Source organism: Rhinolophus hipposideros (assembly GCF_964194185.1).
Source record: "Rhinolophus hipposideros genome assembly, chromosome: 3".
Taxonomy (NCBI): Eukaryota; Metazoa; Chordata; class Mammalia; order Chiroptera; family Rhinolophidae; genus Rhinolophus; species Rhinolophus hipposideros.
Window position 1 is genome coordinate 31,438,678 of NC_138049.1, and position 19,064 is coordinate 31,457,741.

General features: G+C 33.3%; 1 protein-coding gene across 2 annotated transcripts in view; it reads right to left on the reverse strand.

The window, feature by feature from the left end:
- The window catches only part of LAMA2 (laminin subunit alpha 2), a 531,205-nt gene that overhangs the window by 412,212 nt on the left and 99,929 nt on the right, over window positions 1-19,064 (reverse strand). The gene's annotated exons all lie outside the window — the stretch shown is intronic.

Below are 19,064 nucleotides of genomic sequence, written 5' to 3' on the forward strand. Positions count from 1 at the left end.
AACCAGATTCAGCTAATTTTTACCCTGTATGCCTAGGCAAAGAAAGATCTGGAACTTAGGTTTGGAGACGAACAACGTGAAGGTAAGGGTCTAGAGAAAGGATGTGATTCTGAGTCAACTGCTTTTCCAAGGGAAAATATCTGTATTCTACCTCAGAGCCAGAGGTAGATTTTAGTAAGCAGCTCTAAGTCAATAGGTAAAGGCAAGAAAGTTCTACAACTGACTGCCATAGAGGTCTGAGGAAGAAGACACCATGTCATTCCTAAAAATCAACTCATGATTTCCAAAATTAGAAAATTTTGAAAAACTCTTGCCCAAATGTGACCAAAAGTAGCTTACTACTGCACACTAAAAACATTTCTAAAACTTTCCCTGATTTTGTTGGGTCTTTCTTTTTCTTTCACAACTCATGTTATTTCTCACAACTCTTGACTTGAAAGGAGTTTTCTTTTCTCTAATTATCAATAGGTATTAAGAAATAACTCTCTAAATTTATGCTCTTTAATAACTTCAGTTTCTTTAAATGTTTAAATTTTCTTTAGAGTTCCCTCGGAATAATTACCATTATAAGTATTTCCACTAAAAATATTTCCAGATCTTCAAAAAGTATTTTATCTTCACTACAGTCAATGAGTTTGGGACACAAATAAAGAAGGGAAGAATAACTTGGAATGATTATTAGCTGTCCACACAGAAACGTATTCAGTTCCCAATTCTGCTTGGCACTCAAGTTGATGGAGTCTAGATATGTATCATTAGGGATGAAGTAGAACATTTCTGTAAGTTTCCAAGGATCGTAGGCCTTTGGAATATCAATCTTACAATAACTGTGGCATCCAAAATGAAACATACTTGCTTGAAAGATGTTACAGAAGGTGTCTAACTGTTCTCTAATTAACTATTCCTAATCAGTTTCCTTTTTCAAGGTATCACTGTACCAAAATTCTACCCACTTCTGAATTTTTATAAGCCACCATACATGATCCACTCTTATTTATACTCTCTAGTACTTTAATTGCATGGTAGTTAGAGCTCTTCATTTCTGATGTATAATAAGCACTTGGATCACTATGGAATCATGAACTATTTTTTTCCACATTTGCATACAGAATAATTTCTTCGTCATCTTGTTTGAGTGTCATGAGAATTTTGCTTACAAAGTAAATTGCTCTTCAATTTTATACATGAAACTTCTGATTTGTGTCTGCCCATTTCTCTAACTTGTTCTCTTTGTATATCTTTAATATTTTTTAATCTGTTTTTGGTTAATTTAATAATATATTGTACCATCTAAAATCATATCTAAATAATGTAGCCTGAATTATTTTGGGAGTGAAACATATATTTGGTGGATTCAGACATGTCAAGACAGTCCAAGGTTGGTCATTTTTTTCATATTGATATTGAATTTCATGATTGCCACCGGATAGGTTTATAGCTAGAAATTACTGGTCAAACTAAAATATCTCAAAGAATAATTATTTTATTCAAAATATTAAAATATTAATAAAGAGTTGATAATACTAAAATCTTAAACTTAGACACACATAAAATATTAAATTCAAGGACCATAATGATTCACTCAGGCTCCAAAATTTATTCGAAACTCAAGGTCAACTTAATGAATGAAATGTTTTTAGTATATATATTTATTCACTCATAAAACTGTAAGCATAAACTGGTCCCAAGCATGTTGAAACAATAGATTTAAATTACATTTTCAGAATACTATGTCTTTGCTTGACTATAACAAACAAGCGTGGTAAAGTGTTATTCTTTAGAGAGATATATTTTGTTTACCCTGTAAGTAATAAAGCAGGCTTATAAATCATGTTTATGAAACAGATATGGGGCCCTAAGATTTCTAGATACTCATAATTATATTTGCTTATGGTCTCTATTTCTCTAAACTGAATTGAAAGCTTATTTAATAATTTATCGCTTAATGTAATGCAGGACTCAAAGAGTTCAAAAAATAATTGATAAATGACTCAATTAATGCATGAATACATTACCCACCTCACCTAGACTGTGTTAATTTCTCTACCAGAATTATTCTCCCTGGGTCTAAATTTAATATTTCCTTCAAAATAAGCTCAAAATTCATCCTCTTGATAAAAACAATCCCCTGTCCTTTCCTATTTATCAAATAATCTGTGTCATACAATTTATCATTTTAAAAATGTTCTTTATTTTATTCCTTTTATGTAGATGCACTAACGACATTAGAAAAAATGTTACATACTTAGTTTGAATCTCCAGAATGTCTAGCGTAGCGGTAAGTGCATAGTTAGTGCTCAAAAATTGTTATCAAACTCTCTTTCATTCACTTACAGCATATAAACATATATATCACATACACATATCATATTTCTATGGATGCACACGTCTCCACATATTGAAACCTATCAGTTGGATGAAATTTTCTATACATAAACAGGTTACTACGTAAGGATTCTAACATATTCATTCATTCAGCAAAATGTATGGGGTGCTTACTGTACACAAGAACAGGCTACCCTTGGGCTTGTCACGGTGGAGTTGCTCGCTCCTGTAAATTTCTCAAGGTCTAGCTAGAGCCTTGTACACAATTAAAACACACTCAATAAAACAATGAGGTGTCCATTCTCAACGAGCTTATTTATTTTACACTCTTCTTTATAAGACGTTCTCTTTCACCACAGTGGTGAATTACTAAGTCAAGGATATGCATTGCTCTTTTATTTTTAATACTGAGTACTAGTTTTCTGTTCTCTTATAATCAAAACTACCTGGACTTTTCCACTTCAAAAAAATGTTCAATTTTAGCTACAGCCAAACAGAAAAAGTAAGGACTGAGCAGATGGCTGTCAAAACACCAATGACTACATACCATGGCTGAGAACTTGCACACAAAAATATGCAACTTGGTACACAGCAGACTTCTTCCATGTAAATGCCAAGGGACATCTGGCTTGAAAACTCTGCAAAATCAATTTGATGCTATTCTATATTTGCTCTGTCTTCCACGAATATTAAATTATACCAGCATCTGCTAGAATCCCTGACAGGGAAGGCTGTGTCCCCAGAACCATTTCAAACCCTAGTGTTTCACTTTCCAACATCAGAAAACAGCTGGAGGCTAAATCCTGAGTTCCACAAAGCATGTTGCTCATATGAATAGAGTTGTTTGGGAAACAGAATCTTTGTCTGAAAGAGTTAATGTATCCCCACTCACAATAAATTCTTTCACTAAGGAAACACATATATACTAATTGCTGGTAAACAACTTTATTTTGGGGGGTTTTTGCTAAACTTGTAGTAACTACATTCATCTCTGCTGTTAGACTCAATTTTCATGCACATTTATACAATTGTCTAATGCAACACTTCATCACTGTTATTTGTAACTTGAAAATATATTTGTTTTAATTAGAATGTTATATAACTTAACAGAAAGGTCAACATTCTACAAATTTAGTTGATACAGTTTGAATGTATTTAATTAGCACTGATATTTTTTATCTCTGGTCAAAGTACCTATTTCATTCTACATGATAAAAAGATAATTGAAATCATGATTATAATTTTACACAACCTTTCATTCTATTCCATATCATATTAAGTATGAAACTATGAACACATCTCAGGTAAAACAGTTGTGTGTGAGAGAGAGAGAGTAAGTGAAAGGCATTTTTTGATAAGGTAAATTAATGCTCAAACTAAACACAAATTCTACTTGATGGCTAAGTTTGATACACAAGCACCAAGAAATACATCAATGCTTGGTAAAATTTTGCATGTGTGTGTGTGCAGGTGTGTGCACAGGAAATACATTTCTCTTATGACTGAATGTGCACTGCCTGTTAAGTGCAGCACGATTGGAAAATGATTCTGAGGCTGGAAAAGAGCAAGTACTTTGTTCCACTAAAAAGAAATCACTGTAAATTTTCTTGTGGCTCCACAATGCAATCAGAATGTTTCAAATGTAATTTCCTTAACTGACCAAAAGCTGCCACAGGTATATTTTACCCTGCCTCCACCCTGGCCACAGAGCTCACATCACCGCTGTTCAGTGGCTATGAAATTTCCCATTTCCCATTTAAAATGCATTCATTTGCACATCATGCCGAAAGCAGAAAAAATGATTTCCTTGATTTAAATTTTTTCAATTTAATTTTAATTCTGATATGATTGGTCTCTTTTCTCCATGGACCCTTCTTTGGTATGATTTCTCCTTGACCTACTAACAAAGCAAATGATGAAAAGAATAAATTGTAGTTATATTAAAGCAAAATGTGTTATCTCCACGTTTATGGAAGAAAAATAACTGTTCTCAGATCACTATTTAAAAAAAAAAATCTTTAGTAAACACAAAATTTGTGACTTAAGCTTTTAATTTTTCAAAATAGTAGTAGCCTGTGTCTGAATATTTACTCTTTTACATGCAAAGACACACTACATAAATATTTTCCCTTTTCTCAGAAATTTACTCACTACAGCTAACAAGCAACCCAAGTGTGAGGGGATGAGAAAAATTTTTTTTGTGATTGGAAGTGAAAGATCTACTTTATGCAAAAATAGCAGAGATGTACACTTCCTATAAATTTTTAACATTTTATACTACTTCTATTCTCTCCTTTCCCAATAATTCAAACTAAATTAAACACAACAGATTCACTTCAGTTGTGGACACTTACCATTTGTCATGGGAAATTACTGTCATTACAAAGTTCATTTCTATACATTGTGAACCCTAAAACTATTTAGCACGAAATTATTTTGTTTTAATTTTCAGAAATTAAAAGAAAATATTTTTATGGCCCTTGACTTTTTATTTTGACTAACTTTAAGCACACTTCTGCCTAATCAAAAAATGAAAAGATAATGGATGTACTATTATTATCACGACATAACATGTTATGATAATTTAGCATGTTCAGCATTCCTTGGGCACACTATATTTACTCTAGAAAGTAAGAACAAATATTATCATGCTTCCTAATTCTTTTTCTCATCTCATTTGATTTGTTTATTTTATGTATTCTCTATATAACATACTACTTAAGTAGATCCAAAACTGAGGCTACATTTAAGGTCTATCTTAAATTTCTGAATTACCCTGTTTTTAATACAGATCAACCTTCACAAATGAAATGAAAAGGTAAAGTAGTTCTTCCAGAGTACTGCTAAATCAGCTGCCTGAATAACTAGCTCTTATCAATGTCCCACTACTCATTTGGTTGTTATCATCTGGCTTTGGAGCAGTCAGACTGTATTTACTCATCTATCTGGTCAGCAAAAACGAACAAAAATATATATATAAAGCACTTATAACAAGCACTGAAATATGGAGTGAATGATGACAAAAAACAATATTGATATAGAATTGGTCCCTGATGAACTAACAAAAAACACACCTTATATGGAAATAAGTGAAACCAAATATAGAATACAAATTGATAAATGATATATGTTAAAAGGGAAGATGTTTAGGGGAGTAAGCTGAATGGGATTGGAAAGACTAGGGAAAACACACACAAAAAAGGGCAGTATTCTAGCAATACTGGCAAGAAAAAAACATATTTGAAGGGCACTGACAATAGGTATAAAAAAGAAACATTTGTTTTATTAAATTTATTGGAGTGACATTGGTTTAAAAAATTACATAGGTTTCAAGTTTAAAATCCTATATCATCTACATATTGCATTGTGTGCTCTGCCTCCAAAGTCTAATCTTCTATCAGCATATATTTGATCCCCTTTACCCTTTTCTACCCCACACCCCTTTTCCTCTGATAACCACTAGTTGCCTGTGTCTACGAGTTTTTGTTTGTCTTGTTTGTTTGTCACTTTCAGTTTTATGTCCCACATATAAGTGAAATCATATGGTTCTCCACTTTTCTGTCTGACTTATTTCACTTAGCATGATATTCTCAAGATTTTTGAGAAAAGAGGAACATTTTAAGATATATTTAGAAGGTAGAAATCAATGAGATTGGCACTTTCTTAAACCTGAGGGTAAGAAAGAAGGAGGACTCAACCTCCAAGTTTCTTTGCTGGCATTCGAGTGGAGAATACAGAAAGCAAAAGATCAGGTTGAGGGTGGCCAGGTGGCTCAGATGGCTAGAGCTTAAGCTCTGAAGAACAGGGTTGACGGTTTGATTCCCACATGGGATGGTGGGCTGTGTCCCCTGTAACTAAAGATTGAAATCGGCGACTGGACTTGTTGCTGAGCTGAGCCCTCCACACTAAATTGAAGGACTTGGAGCCAATGGGCCCTGGAGAAACACACTGTTCTCCAATATTGCTCAATGAAATTAAAAAAAAAAAAATACTTAAAAAAAAAAAAAAGATCAGGTTGAAGGTCTAGACCTGGTTGTCTCTAACATACAATTGCCATGGATGCTAGAAAATGTTTGCGGATACAGAGCTGAACTCTATGGAACCAAAAGAGAAGCAGTATGCAGTTCAGAAGAAATTGGTACATACGAATTATACACAGGAACCCGTAAATTTTACCCAGAAGAATAAACCCAAGAGGGCAGAAAATAATTAGAAGGAAGCGTTGTCTCAGAAGTCAATGGAAGAGAATCCTCAGTGAAATGGGAAGTGTTCAGACTTGTTAATGCCACAAACATTCAGGAAAGACAGAGAAAAATCTCCACTAGAATCAGAAATTAAGTACTTTCTGGTGAACTTAATAAGAATAGCATTATAGAGATGCAGATTGGGAATGGAGACTGTCACAGTTGAGAAGTAAACGGAATATGAGACAGCAGCTATCAACATAGATGCAATGGAGGATAGCATATATTGTTTTGCTTGTTTTATCTTCAAAAACGGAAAGAATTAAGCAAGTGAAATACTGAAGGAAAAGAGCAAATAGTGTGGCATATTCAAAGTATAGCAAAGAGAGAAAAAAGAAAATGGCTGAAGTGGGACCAGATTATGGGCAATACTAAATTCAAAGTGTCAGTCGATGTTGGCATATAGATGTGACTAGTGTTCTCAAATATCTAAACTGGAAGTACTACATAATTTTAAAATTCACCTTACCTTTGAATACAACAGTATTTTGAAATTACTAATTCTATTTTTTTTGAGTTATTATTCTGTCCCCTGCAAAGAAGTCCTGTGAATAGAAAGTTGGATAGGTGTTTTCTAGATATCAAAACTATTTTCTTCCCTTTTGTATTGATGCTTAATTGAGATATATTACTTTCAGGTGTACAATATAATGATTCGACATCTGTATACACTGCGAAATGATCACCACGCTATCTAGTTAACATCTGCCCCCATACAAAGTTACAAAAAAAAAAAAAAAGGTTTTCTTCAGCTGAAAACTTTAAGATTTACTTTCTTAGCAACTTTCACATTTGCAATATATTATTATTGATTATAGCCACCATGTTGTACATTTCCATTACTTATTTATTTTATTTTATTATTGAAAGGGAAAGAGTACAGCTGCGAGTTATGTTAGGAAAAGCTTTTGAAGTATGATGATTTTATTTGGGCCCTCATGTATCTATCTATCGATTTTTGTCCACATTTATCAAAACCTAAGAACATGCTGACATTGTACGTCAAAGTACTATTTTTTAAGGTGATTAAAGTACAATTTCTTAAGCACCAAGAAAATTTTGCAACTGAGAATGAATTTATAATATGCATATCATTGAAAACTTAATTTTAGAGTAAATGAGGGCTTAGAGTGGTGATGACTGCACAGTGAGAGATTGTCAATGGACAGAATTTCTTCTGAGTTTCATGCATAAGTAAAAATGCAGACTAAGTAAAATTGTGCATTATAACATTCATTTTAAGTCAAACAAAATAGAATCTCAGCCATAAAACCTCAAAAATGTATGAAATTATTTTAAAACTTCCTGAGAGATTATTTTGTTGTTTTGGCCTTACAAAGTTTTATTTATATACTAAAAATCAACAAACAAAGAAGTAAGCAAGTATTCAGAGCAAACCATCCAACCAACAAGACAATAAGAACAACAGCAAAACTATTTAGACTCTACCACTCAGTAATATATTTCAGGAGAAATTTTTACTACCATGATTAATTTTTCTGCTGTTTCCTTTGTAATACTGTTTAAAGTATGGGGGAACTCTCTAATGAATGAAATTTCCTGGAACGTTGAAGTTCATAAAGCTGCCTGGCATGCTTTATGGCCTATTTTTGGTCCACGGCTTACTTAAAACCACACTCTAGAGGAGCCTCTTTTTTCTTTTGGAAACAGAGGTAAGTAGCATCCCAAATTAGTACTCTTGTAAAACCTGCAGTCCTTAAAGAAATAACATGTATTTAAGTGGAGGAACATAGAAAGCTTTTCTGGCTTTCTTCCCCTTGGCTATTTACTATTCTCCTGTGTCCTTATCCACAAGTTCTTATCAGGGCAGGACACACTTCCAATTACAAAAAAAGTCACTTACAGTTTCCTCCTGGGATAATAACACCTCTTCTTGCCTGAGCTATTCAAAGGGATACTTGGGGCATTCTTTCTCCTACCTTTTCTCTACAAAGCTGTTGAGAATTCTTGTGGCTGCAGAACTAAGTACACTACATATACTTATGTATGTGTGTTTGTAACAAATGGAAGAAAAATAACAGGAGAGAGCTTCATAGCACCTGAACATTATTTCCAGAATTAAGTGCATTTTCTGTATGATTTTAAGAAAGAAGTAAGTTCTGTTTCGTGAAGCATCTATTTAATTCTATTAGCCTATAATCTACTTGAAATCAATGAAAATGTAATTCAGCATCTATATAATTTGTGTTTCAAAAATTATTTTAGCTTTTGTATAATGAAAAGTCAACATTGAAGAGTAGTCGATTCATAATTACATAAATATGAATAAATAAGTGATAAATAAATATTTTGGAAAATATAAGCTAAATTGTCAACATTTTGCTTTACAACGTCCAACAAATATTTCTTCTATTCTTTTTCTTTTTTGGTAATTTTAATTATGTTGTTTTGTATACCTGAAACTAATTAAAAAATCTTTTTTAAAAAAGTAAGGCCTTCAAAAATATTTCTTTTATTCTTGTTCAAGGCAACGAGATTTCACCAAGAAACCTCAATTTATTTTTCTTCTGTGTAAAATAGGTAGTAAAAAATCCCTAAAAAGGTTCCCATCACATAAAGTAAAGAGATGCCATCAGAAACAAAACTGCTGATTTCAGGATATTAGGTGTTTCTGTGCATATATTTAGATCTATAAGATCTAAGATAAGATAGCCACATTAGCTTTTATCCCCCACTTGATACTAACTTTTTAAAAACAAAACCTTTAAAGATCTCAGATGACAGCCATCAAAAGATGTGTGTGTGTGTGTGTGTGTGTGTGTGTGTGTTCTCACTTGCTAAAATCAATAGTATTCTTCTGTACAAAATTTTCTAACAAGGAGGCCATGATAAAAAACATTTATTATATAAAAACCATAGTGCCTCATACAGAGTAGGAGTGAAATAAAATGCTTTCACTTAAAATCAAAGTGAATTGTTGAACTTGATGAAAACCAAGATAAGTTCAACAGACTCTGAGTTATAAAATCTTTAAAATAATTGCTCATGTTAAACTTGTTTACAGTTAATACACTAAGATTATTCAGGAAAAAGCTTCAGTTTTCATTTTAATTCTTTAAGTGACTATAAAAAATGTAACTAAATATAATTCTGTTGGCGATCCATAAGAAAGTCTAAATGGAATTGTTGAATTGCTTATTTAGTTTATTTTTAACATATGCATAACTTACTACATACACAAGTTCTACATAATTGAGTTATCTCTAGTGAAGAGGAAATTGGGTATTTTTTATTTCTAGAATTTTTTCTTCTTTTAAAATCATTTTTCTTCTTTTAAAACATTTTTAAAATTGATATATGCCTTATACTAATATACATTACATAAGTCATATATTGTGTACATACGCATAGAAAAATGAACAAATGAGTATTGGTATAATTTCAATGTACTATCATAAATAAAAATCTTAATGTGTTTTCATATTATTATCAATGTATTATCATAAATAAAAACCCATACATATAACCATTATCTAGGTCAAAAGAGAATATTTCCTATACCTAAGAATCCACCTTTTCAATCCCTATTTCCACATTCCCCTAAGAACTACGTATTATCCTGACTTCTAACATGACAGTTAAGTTGCATCTATTTTGAAAATTATAGAAATAGAATCATGTGCTATGTACTCTTTCATATCTAATTTATTTTGCTTAACATTATGTTTGAGAATCCACTCATGCTGTCAGGTGTGGCAGTTGTTTGTTCATTTTTACTGCTTGCTGTACAGTATTCCTTATATGACTATACCACAAAATATTTACCTGTGCTAATACTGTTATCATTGGTTAGTTTCAGCTTTAGATATTATTAATAGTGCTTCTTTGAGCATTCTTGTGTGTGTGTGTGTGTGTGTGTGTGGTACATAGGTGGACACATTTCTCTGGGATATATGCCTATAAGTCAAATTGCAGCATCATGAAATATGCATATATTAACTTGAATAGATAATGGCAAAGAGTTTTCCAAGGTGGTTTATACCACATACCTGTTTTTAAGGGTTTTCATGTCTGAAGTGAATCATAGAGAATTATTTGGCTCTGGTATTCAGACAATGGTTCTTTATCTATCAGGCATAATAATTTAAAATTATAGTTTGTTTTGTTACCATTGTTACAGATGAAACCTTAAACTGTTCTTTAGCTACACAGAGGATTCTGTGGCATTCAGCATTTAAGCCACAAAGGGCAAAAAAAAAGAAAAATTTTTCTATCACATATTGTATGCCATGCAGATGACAGGGCCTGATTCTTCTAAACAAACTGAAAAAATAAAACCTCCTGCTGATTGAAGTACAGACAAAAGTGGTGGCTTTTCTCAGTTGGATGTAAGCATATATATTGTACATCACAGTTCCCATTGTCTCCAGTCCAAATGTCTACTACAGTAAAATGCTAGAATACTGAGTACAAATGGCGATTTTAAAATGCACACAACTGCAAAAATAAGCAAACCCAAGATCCCTAAACAAGCTTGCAAGTTAAAAAGTTGTATTTTTATGCATCATTTCCAATTTCTTGTGCATATTACCTATAAAGAAATACTCTGACTAGAAACAATGAGGAATACTATATATATTAAAAGTAATACCTTCTTTCAATAATAATACCAACAATAAAAAATAAAACGTTTAAAATTCTAGAATTTTAGGGTATTAAATTCTCTAATAAAATCAGAGTTTGCAAGAATATGGTCAAGAAAAATAATTAAAATGAGGGTGCATTTCACACTACATGTTTAAAATTGTTAATGCTTCTTATGGTGAAATACTGTGGATACTATTATATTAAGACAAGTTTTTTTTTTATTACAGTGATAATCCATAATACAGGTGAACCATAAAGAAAAGCAAAGACAGTGTGAGATGCTGTAATATTTCCTTGGAGTTCATACGTGAGGCCCCATTTTCTGAATCTCTCACTTGCTCTCATTTCACACCAGAGCTTCTGAGCTTGGACATATGATTTTAATGATCTTGAGTAAAGACCTCATGATGATGCTGATCAGCCTAAACTTGCACTCTTGCACTAGGTATGATTTTAAGGTGGGCAGGGGGGCCCTGCCGATATGATATGATTAATTAAGATAACATTTCATTAACATCCGTGTTCTTGGTTTGTACTTCCAAATAAAATTACCTGCATTTTTCAATCTCTCAGTTTGTATCCTTTAATCAATATGCTTCCATTTTTACTGATAAATCATCGATATTGAATTCAACTTCAGACAATAGTGTTCTCAATTATTTTGAAAAGTGTTAATTGGTTACTTAGGAGTAAATTCCATTTCATTGCCTACTTGAATAGATTTCTGAGTTACATTTCAATGCATTAATGCTTGACAATTCTCCATGACAGAATGTAATACCTGATATACTTATGTTTGGTTAGAGTCTACTGACAACAGCGAACATTTATTATTTCATATTCCTTACATCCTTTTTTTATATTATCAGCTCTACCAGTTAGATTGTACATTCCTTGTTTTAAAGATGAGAGGCTAAGTAATCCCACCACCATGGTCAAATATCTAGTAAGTAGGAGGGCTGGACACATGTCTACCTGACTCCAGTGAGAGGTGGAATAAGAATATTTAACCTGCAGATTAGAAATCCATACCTATACGTCACTGTTTTTCCATTTCAATATGCTCTTTAAGAAACAAAATCACAATGAAGCATACTGTGCACAGAATGAAGGGCACTCAGAAAGCATAACTTTAGAGACTGTTAGAATCACTAATGGGTCATCTGAAGCAGTCCTTATATGGATTCTTCTGATGCAGCTGAAATCTGGATCGTGAAATGATGAAAAACTCAACATGGGAATTATAAATGCAGTTCTTGGCACAATGTATTCATTGATACATCATAAATATTTGGGCAAGAATGAATAATAAACTATAGAAAGTAGAACCTAGAACTAACCTGCCCACTGAGCTGGTATAAGTGCAGAGGGGAGACTCCCAATTCCAGGTTGTGCCAAGTTGTCCAGGCCAGTGTAAAAAGTACACAGGAATCAAATGTCAGATACGAAAGCAGGGTTTATAGATGAGGTACCCATATCATCTCCTTGCTCTTCAAATGTACACTGCCTTGCCTAACTTTCCACTACTGACTTGCCTCATACGCCTTTGAGGCACTAGAAGCAATGAGACAGAAACTCTCTCATGTCTCCAACGCCAATATATCAACCTACCAGCATGTGTCCCCTCTTCCCCTCTTGTTGCTATAGATGCAATGGTAATTTTTCTAAGACCAAGCTCTCCACATGTGGTCTGTAAAGTCTGTAGCACAACCTCTCCACTTTCTCAAGGGCTTTGCTCGTGTAATTATGCCCTATCTCTCCTGAATCATCAGTCTCCTTTTCTGTTGGATCATTTACATCAGTTTATAAGACATAAACTTAACAATAAAACAAACAAATGCATAAATAAACGTCTTAGTTCCTTTCTTCCCTGCCTACTGCCCCATATTTCTTCTCTTCATAGAAAACTTTATTTAAAAAGCCGTCTACTGTTCTTTCCCATTCCCTCCTTTTTTTAATTAAAGTTTATTGGGGTGCCAATGGTTAATAAAGTTACATACGTGTCAGGTATACAGCTCTGTAACACCTCATCTATACATCACATTGTGTGCCCCATTCCCTTCTTAATTTCATCTAATTCTTCTTCTAATCTCACAGAAAATATTCTTCCCCAGCATTAATCGCCTCCAATTTCCCAAATCTGATGGTCATTTCACAGTTCCCATTTTATTTGAACCCTCTACAAAATTAGACAACATTGACTGTATCCGGTTTGTTGATGTATTTTCTTTTCTTCACTTTCACAACCTATGCTCTTCTGGTTTCTCTCCAACCTTAACAGCTATCCCTTAGTGATCTGATTTTTGTTTCCTCTTCCTTTGCTAACAACTAAATGTGAGAGTGCCCCAGGGCTCAGTAAGGGCACCCTCCTTTTCCCTGTATGTTCAATCTTCCTTGGTGATATCATTTATTTATCTTCAGACACCATTTATACACCAAAGGCTGTCACACTTATATCTTCAGTATAAGGGTTCCTAAAACATCAGACTCACATATCCAAATACTAAGACAACAGTTCTACTTAGATGTCTAAATGGTGTCTCAAATTCAATATGGCTAAAGCAGAACTTGTTATTCCCTGGCCTTCCCTCCCTAAACATTCTGTTCTCCTCTAAATCTATTCCAACACATTCCATAACATTACCACCTACATAATTGCTCAAGAACAAAATCTAGGATCTAGCCTTGATTCTTCCTTAATCACCTTCACTAAATTTTTCCTCTTACCCTTATTACTTACATCCAATTCATCAGTAGACATCGTTAATTCTACTTGCCAAAATATCCCATATATATCTCCTTTTTCTCATTTTCATGAAATCCATCCCCTCCAAGCCACCATCACACCTGGGTTTCTACACCCTCTTAGTTTATCTCCCTACTTCAGACCTTACATCCATTAATAAATTCTCCATATGGCAGCCAAAGAAATCTTTCTAAAATATAAATCAGAAGCATGGCACATCTCCACCTGAAATCTATTTAGGATAAAATGCAAATGTCTTTTCTGGCTCATAGGGCCTTATACATTATGGCTGTGCCCACCTCTCTGACATTTGTTTCTAGAATAGGGGACATTCTATTTCTCTAACCCATACTTTCTATGTTCTAGTCACACCAGCATTCTTTGAGCTCCTATAACATGTCATACTGGGTTCTTTTATTGGGTCTCCCCTGACCATCTTACACCTAACTAGTCATTTCTTATCACATTATTCTATTTATTCATAAATTTTCAATAGAAATGTCAATCACACAGAAAAGTTAAAAGTCTAGTAACACTTGACCATACTTCCATTATGTTCAGAAGTGGGTTTCATACCAAAGCCTGATAGCTTTAGGTAATACTTAAAGAAGAGATAGTAATCTGCTAGTGTTTAAAGAAGGGGTGTTCAAACTTTTTTCAACGTTTTACCACCATATGCGGTAAAATACACAAACAGCCGGGCCACTCACTCAAGGTGAAGTACGTATTGTCTCACCTGGTTTATTTAAGTAAACTCAATGTATTTTTGGAATTTGCTGCATGCCAATAAAAAATGGATTGCAGACTGCAGTTGGCCCACGGGACACAGTTTGGACACACCTGGTTTAAAGAATGAGTGTAATATGATTATGTTGAAGGGGAAGGAGACATTACAGCAATTTCCAACTTAAAGTTAATATTTTGTATTTTAACATATATAAATGGTGTATGTATCACTGATTATAAATACAGCTTCCAAAATCTGTACCCCATAGGCAAAATCATAATTAGTGAGGGCTGAACACAGCAGGTTTGAAAATGACTTTCTTCACTGTCCCTTCATTAATTTAATAAGCTAAAATATATGACTAACTTTTTCAGTGGAGCATTTATTTATTCTTTATGAACCATCACCTTAATGAACCAAAACAACAATACAGTATATTCTTGTCCTCTAGTAAACAAGTATTATTTCCTCTAGGACAAAACCCCATTATCTCTAATGAAACAGCAGTAATTTTGAGAGATATGTAAAAATAACTGGCTATTCCAGTGAATAGTCAAGTAAAAGGTAGTATTCTGTAAACAAACAAAAAGTATTCTTAATAGTAAAAATAAATGTGCATTTTATCCATGAAAATCCTTTTTATTTCAAAAATGATTATTATAATTTTAATAACTTTAATTCCACACTATAGCAGGCTTGAAGAAACAGATTAAAGGCTAGAGTATAGGAGTTTGGGTTATGTGCAGATAGAGGTAAACAGTTCTAAATAAATTAACAGTGCATTATGTTATCATTGTATTCAAACAACTATAAGAATAATAATGAATGAATTATAATAATCAGTAAATTTATTATCTATATTATATGTTTAATAAGGCAGTAAGTGCAAAGTATAGCTAAACAAATTTTAAATGTTCCTGCTGAGAAGTAATGAAAATATATTCCCTAAGGGTTGTGGATGGCCAAGTTTTGAACCACAGTATTATCATTGCTTTGCAGAAAGACAGGCTACAGTATAGAATTGCATGAGATGACTAAAATTAATCCTGAGAGTTTCCAGTTGGGTATTGGGTTTGAGGGAGCACACAGGTGAAGAAAATAAGCATTAGCAGAGGAGCCCAGTGCTGCTTTACACACTTTTAATACATTTTCCATATTCAGTGTTAAACCTATTCTTGTTTTTATAATTTAAAATTTATGCAAAAATGGGATGATAAAAGAGTCTTAGAGCATTTAGAATTCTATCTAACCATTATCTCCATCCCTTTACTACTTAAAAATAATAACCAGACACACGTAACAAAACTACCAAAAATCATTTCAAAAAGAAACCAGATGTGTTGAAAAGCTTTCCTGCTGACCCTGAAAGTCCTGAAGTAAACAGCGCTAGGAGAAACATGTCTCTCAGAAGAGGAGATTTTAAGAGTAATCTCGATAAAGATCTTTGCTTTGCTCAGTCTTGATGCCGAACACACTACTGTCACGTTCAATAACTGAAGACTCAGTGATAAATAAGCCACCCGAGCAGAGTAAGAACAAGTCCTCCTCAAGAGATGGAGCCTAACATATGTAATTAATATGAATGCTTGGAAAGACACGAAGGACAAGTCACATTAATCTCATAAATGTGCAAAGGGCTCAAGGTTTACAAATAGAACAACAAGCAGATCTCTCTTCTCCACATGAGGAGCTTGTGTAGCATTTCTTATACCCATTACAAAAAGACTGGGTGTTTGTGTTATAAATGATGGGTGACTGCCAGGTTTGCCACCCAAATGATGCATGTGGTTAATTTCAGTTACTCTTCAGAAAGTAGTCCTGTATGCCTTACTAGTTAAAACTCTATTAGTGAAGGGTAAAAAGAAAGAGAAGGAGGGAGATAAGAAGAATAATGAGTGGGTTTTCAAAGAAAAATGAGTAGTAAGGTGGGGTATTCTCCACAGGGGTAACTAGGATTAAGAATAAATCTGTGTTTCTCATGAACAAAATTGGAATATGAAAAATGAACACTTGAATATACATGGATGTTAATGTATATGTATGCACAGATAAAGGTATAGGTAAAATAAATAAAATGTTATTAGGTTGATGCAAAAGTAATTGCAGTTTAAAAGGTTAAAAAAACTGCAAACTCCGCAATTACTTTTGCACCAATCTAATAAATAAAAATGTCATATAACACTTGCTTTAGCTCTATACCATTCACCTCCCCAACAGACCCCCAAAACATCTTGTAGATTTTTTGAGATTTTTACCTCAAGGAAAACACATATTTAGAGAACCAGGAATGCTGTATAAAGTATGTATTGCCATGAGAATAATAAAATCAAAAATTATATTTATCTCCTCCCTATTCACCCATGAATTTTTCTCCCTAACTTGCCTTAATGTGAAATGTCATAATGTGCTAGGAAGGGAAAAGTCAATTCCACATTACGACCCTAGAGTCACATTTTCCCTATTCAAACTAGAAGAAAGTCACATTGAATTTAAATAGATCATGAAAGTTTTGAAATCCCTTCTCTCTTGAGGAGAGAGTTTTCTAGATTAGTGAAAACTGATTGCCTCAAATCTACTATAAACGTGTTGCCATATGAATTTCTAATAATCAGAGCTGAAGCAAAGAGAAAAAAAATAAAGAAATATAGTACTCATCCTATCTTTTCAGACATGGTATGGAGGCTTTCACTGTTGCTATAATTCTGGGGTGGGGGTAATTTATCCTGGATATACGTATGCAGGTTCATTCGGTTCACCACTTAGAATTAACATCTTTGACTATAAAAAGACTTTTAAAACTTTTAAACTAACCCCTTCACTAACCAGTTTAAATCTGATTTATTACTGTTGCCACACTGTTCCTGACCAAAAAAAAAAAAAAGAACAAAAACCCTGCAATAATCCCTAACAGCTGCTGGCCAACAGGTGCTGCTGAACAGCACTGAAACACGGAGCCATCAGCCAGGATCAATTTTGTCTCCTTCACTGTTTATAACCAGCAAAACAGAACTACTGGAGCATTTTTAATCTTACCTTTAATATCCTTCAAAAACAGAGGTGGGAACAGGACCCCCACCATATCATCAAGAAAGCACACTCCCTGTCATGATAACTGTTCTCCAGAGTCGTGCATTTTATGAGTTACATATAAAACATAACAGGAAGGTCATCTTCTGAAGTCAGAACACAGCTGGTAGGCAATAAGAATCACATTGTAAATATAAAGAACTCACTCTGTGCCTGAGATATCATATTCACAAATTTAAATTTTAAGAAGTGCTCATTTGCGATCTATGAACATATGTTCAGACAATTTCAACCATTTTTGTCTTCTGGCCCTGAATCTACATTCACATCTTTTCTTTATAACTACTTCTATCTGTTTGAAAATGGACATTTGGGAAGTCACAAAAGGTCAACCAATCAATTAACAACTTTATGCTTTTATAAATATATATTTCTTTATTTTTCTGAAGACTCATCCTAATGTTTATTTTTCAGCCCAGATTTGGGGATGAAGCACATTGTGATATTTCACAATAACTGTCCTAATTAGAAAAAAAATGTGGAATATTTGTAAAAATTTTGAGGGTTTTGAAAAACACTAATCACAATACTCAGTTTTTAAAGAAAATGAGCCATAATTCCAAAGTATATGGAGGCAAAAAGAGAGATATTCCTAATACTTACTTGAGAGATTATGGTCCGGGTGGGAAGACAGTTCACTTATTTCTACAAGGTGGGTTAAGCATTTTATAAACTTATTTTTATACTAAATGAGTTTGTGACTGGAGTTAACATCTACACTCTCTAGTGACACCCAAGGGGGAGGATCATTTCCTATTACCATCAGAGATCCCAAGAGCATGATGTCTTTCTAAATTGTCTTTGGTAGAAATACACATATGTTTAATATAAACGAAAATGCTCTCTTGTAAGAATTTGTTTTACAGTGGAAGTGCTAACATCTGCCATTTTTATCTAGGTTTTTAGATTATGCATACCAAAAAGAAGAAAAAAAGTCACACATCACACTGCAGTAAGCACACTGCATCCTGGGTACAATGTGTAACCGTGTTTCCTAAAATGTTTTTCAGAAGATTAAGTTGATGCTGTGTGAATCATGTGGAAAATTCCTACAAATGATCCTATCCAAAAAGTAGTCTCTCATCTTGCCCAAGTTCCTGGCAATGTGCAGAACCTGATTGTATCACCATTTCAGGAATAAAGTAGAAAAAAATGAGAAGATTAGATATCCTCAAACATAGATTTTTGTCAACATTCCTTTACTCATAGAAAGGTTTTTTTTGTGTGTTTTTTTTCTTTTGTATTGAGATTTAATAAAGAGCAAAAATTTAGTAAAACAACTGCTTTGATAAGAGACACTATAAAGTACTAATTAATAATGTATGTT